At 44.5% G+C, this 3,961-nt stretch overlaps 1 pseudogene across 1 annotated transcript; it reads right to left on the bottom strand.

The window, feature by feature from the left end:
• Nucleotides 1–241: 241 nt before the first annotated feature.
• LOC147615170 (cytochrome P450 709B2-like) lies at nucleotides 242–3,522 on the bottom strand (annotated as a pseudogene). The gene is made up of 5 exons (XR_015262760.1): nucleotides 3,154–3,522; nucleotides 2,755–2,959; nucleotides 2,381–2,628; nucleotides 1,293–1,680; nucleotides 242–1,204 (listed from the first exon to the last, which is right to left on the bottom strand). The product of XR_015262760.1 is annotated as a cytochrome P450 709B2-like (transcript).
• Nucleotides 3,523–3,961: the final 439 nt, after the last annotated feature.

A 3,961-nucleotide genomic window follows, 5' to 3' on the forward strand; every position in this document is an offset into this window, starting at 1 on the left:
TGGACCTAATCAGGCACGCATGACGATGCAGAAGAAAGTTCGGAGTCGGTGTTACAAGTGTGGGAAGAAAGGCCACCTGTCAAAGGATAAAGGCAAAGCCAAGGACAAGGGCAAGTCTTCAAAGAAGGGCAAAGACAAGTTACAGGAGTTTTTTTTCTAACAGTGCTACTCAGCCCTCGGATGCAAGGATGATTTTTGACAAACTAGGTCACCCTTCAAAATGATGGGCTCAACAGAAATAATGCTCGTTTGTTCACTATTTATTTAATTTTTTGATAGGCACTCAAAATAAGTGGATGTATTTTACAGTCAAAACGCCCAAAACGGGCATGACGCCCCTCAAAAAACCACCTTGCTCAGATGTTGTGCTCCATGACGTATAGAGGTTAAGATTGCTGTCTTAACAAAACCGTGCAGTCATGTTCTCTCTTCATTTGTACTTTGCAGTTGGCATTATCTGCAGCCGAAACAACAGAGGTACGGAAGGCTAATAGTTCGAGCAGCCTGTACTGTCCCACCATTCACAAATAGTCATTCCAAGAGGTGGTCTACTAGTGCTAGTAGAAAGCTTTAAGTTCTTTAACAATTTGGAGTGATACTCTAGTGCCCTAAAACGAATGGACAAGCATTGAATCGAGATTTCAAGTGAGCCATTTAGGTCCTACCGCCGCCAAGTTACCAATCCCACAATATGAAGTTTGGTTCATGTCTACATATAGCTGCATTAAGAGAGAACAGTTGGTTCATTAAAGAGAGAATAGTTATCCTTGACCACATATCAACGGGTTTCCAAAATGATCTGCATTCCGTGTTCAGGTTGCAATGTTAACATCGCAGTTGGTGCATGCTTGTACCCAGGGGAAAGATGGAACCGAAAGCGCTGTAAGACCATGCAAAGAACGATCTTCGCCTCCATCATAGCGAAGTTTTGGCCCACACAATTCCGAGGGCCTGTTGAAAAGGGTAGATAAGCCATTGGATGTTTGCAAGCCTTCGAAACACCATCCGCGAAGCGCTGAGGATCGAAATCATGGGCGTTTGGGCCCCAAAATGCAGGATCAACATGCAAGGGAAGTATGGGGACTAAGAAGGTGGTACCCCCAGGTATTAAAGTATCACCAAGTTTCATATCCTTTGATGCCTCTCTGAAAACACCTGTGACCGGAGGGTACAATCGCAATGATTCATACAGAATCATCCCAACCTGTCATAGTTGTTTCAGGTGTTAGCATATCATAGAAACAGCAAACGTGCACACATATGGTCACACCCAGAAAACATTTCAAGCTTACAATTTTCATCTGGTTCAAAGCTTCCCCATCTGGATGGTGCGTGCCAAAAAGGTTGAGGACTTCTTCCCGAGCCCGCTCTTGCCATTGAGAATGAACAGCAAGAAGCATAACTGTCCATGTAAGCAACGAGGATGTCGTCTCGTGACCAGCAAAGAAGAATGTTTTGCACTCATCGATGATTTCTTGCAAACTCATGTTCAGGTTCTTCTGACTTCCTTGCAATTCCTCCCTGTAGGCAGACATCATCAGTCCCAATAAATCATTTCCATACAGGTCGTTTCTGCCCACTTTGGAAGAACCCAACCGCTTCTGAATAATCTCTTCCAGTATCGTTGTGATCTCCTTCGTCAATCTCCATCGGAGCCGATTGGTTGTCGTGGGTAAAAGCCTGCAAGAAATCCTTATTTTTGATGTAAGCCTCACAACACAATCCCGTCACATTTAAGTTGACCTTCAGAAAGTAATACCCTACAAAAGTCGCGCATGAAGAGGTTGCAGGAACTTAAACACAACCATGTCATTACTGTCGTGGTGACTACAATAACAAGCTGGGGCCTGAGAGATGCAGTTGACTTGCTGAATTTCAGTCGCCTTTTGATAGTTCCAGCTATTTCTGGGCTAGATCTTTCTGCTTGTTGGTACAGCCTTCCACTGATACTCAACTTGCCTCCTGCTGCCCCTGACTTGGGCTTTGCAGGGACTGGCGTACAATGCCCTCATCTGCCCCTCAGCCACCAGTTTATCTGCATCTGTAGGGGTCGTCACTGGTCAGCCAGCACAAAGCCCAATAAAGTGCGTTCACACCCTGGGCCACCCCACATCTGGGTCCTACCTTGGCACCTGGGGCAATCCACACTGCTCAACCATGTCTACTCTCAATAACTAGGCCATTAGATACATGAGCCAGCTGGCTACAACATGAGGCTGGAGCATTGACAACTAACAAAACGACCATGCTATCATTTACTGACTTCTAGCACACTATCTATACTCACTTGCAGTAAACTTGTACACAGAAATAATGAATAGGTCATCTGCAAACAAGTGATAACAAGACCATACTCTTAGCAACAAGTGTTGAAAAGAACCTGCTTCCTGGAATGTAAACCGAGCCTGCAAGCTTCCCAGACAGTTTTTGTTGCTCATATTGCAACTCAAAAACTCGCTTCCCTTCTGCATAGCTGCTACCAAATGCAGTATGGGCAATGATGTCAGCTGTCAAGGTTTTAAACTCTTCATGGGCATTGATTTCCTTGTGATCCCTTGCCTCTTGAAGCTGTAATTGCCAAGTGTCCAACATGCCGGTTGCCAAGTTTGCAATCGTTGCAGTCATTGCCTGCCAACAATCATTCTCATGTCAGCCGTATTGGAGTATAAGAGCAATTATTGTGCTTTTTCCTGTAGCGTGTAACACCCTTCTGAGTCTACAAGTTAGGATGCGAAATTACGCATTGCGATGTACCTTCAGCTTTTCCAAGAAAAATGCAGGACTAACTATCCTCCTGTGTTGGGCCCATTTTTCCCCCTCCAAAGTCACAAGCCCATTTCCAAGCAGCTCTTGTAAATCAGCCATTCCTTCAGGTTTTGGATAGTGGCCGAACTTGTTGGATAGCACTTCTTTGCAATGCTCCGGGGCCGGTAACCCATCCAATACAGGAAAGGGCTGCCTGTGTAGAAAATGAAGTGATATTTCCATCCAAATATGAGAAAAGAAAAAGCCAAAATTATGGAAAAAGTTTACTGCAACCAAAGGCAGTGATCTTTACATCTCTATATGAGAGAAAACACCAAATTGACTGGGAAAATACTGTACCCAAAGAAAATGGCAGACAGGAAATCAATGCACAGAAGCTTTACTTACCATACTGTGCAGACCATGCAGTGTAGTGGGGCAAAATCCGAGGCGAGATATGATGGGTGGTGTGGGGCATGGGAGAGGCCCGGGCAGCCTTGTTGAAGGCTGAGAGCTCCGGGAAGTTCCCCACTAGGACACGGTAAGAAGGCCCTCTGATGCCTTGGGCTCTCAGGGCTCTCTGAATGCGCAGAGGCCTCCACAGAAGAACAGAGAGCACCTTGTGCAGCACCACCACAATCACCAAGAGGGGTGCCAACGAACAAGAGAAAGCTTTCAGAGATGCGGTTAGAGATGCCATAGCAGCACAGAAAAAAGCTTCCCTTTCTTCTTTTTCGTACAATTCTTCTTGCAGACAAGAGCGAGGAAGGAAAGCAGGTGCTGTGAAGCAGAATCCAAAAAGACTCGTGAGTCATCCCGTCTACTGTGTGGCCCCGGGACAAACAATCGGGTGAGATTTTGGTTGGCCTTGAATTTAACAGCGAAGATTCTAGTTTTGAAAGAAGACTTTTGATTTTTAAAAAAGGTTTTTTTCCTAACGAATCAATTTATTGCTAAAAAACGAGGATTATAACTAAGATGTACTAATTTTTGTCCCCTGAACTTAAAGGCAATGTCAAATGGAGATCGGGGATTTTTAATTTCAACCCGGAAAAATACATTGAAAATTGAGTTTTTCTAGCACTGCCTTCGATTGGTTATTTTAAAAAAAAAATATTATACTAGTGGCATGACATGTCTCAGATGCGCAAGAGACATTCTTACATGCATAAAAACACATACTCGTCCTCCGGATGGGATAGGAGAGATAGGTTGT

The sequence above is a fragment of the Cibotium barometz genome, chromosome 40 (assembly GCF_041138505.1).
Source record: "Cibotium barometz isolate CiBa-2024 chromosome 40, ASM4113850v1, whole genome shotgun sequence".
Taxonomy (NCBI): Eukaryota; Viridiplantae; Streptophyta; class Polypodiopsida; order Cyatheales; family Cibotiaceae; genus Cibotium; species Cibotium barometz.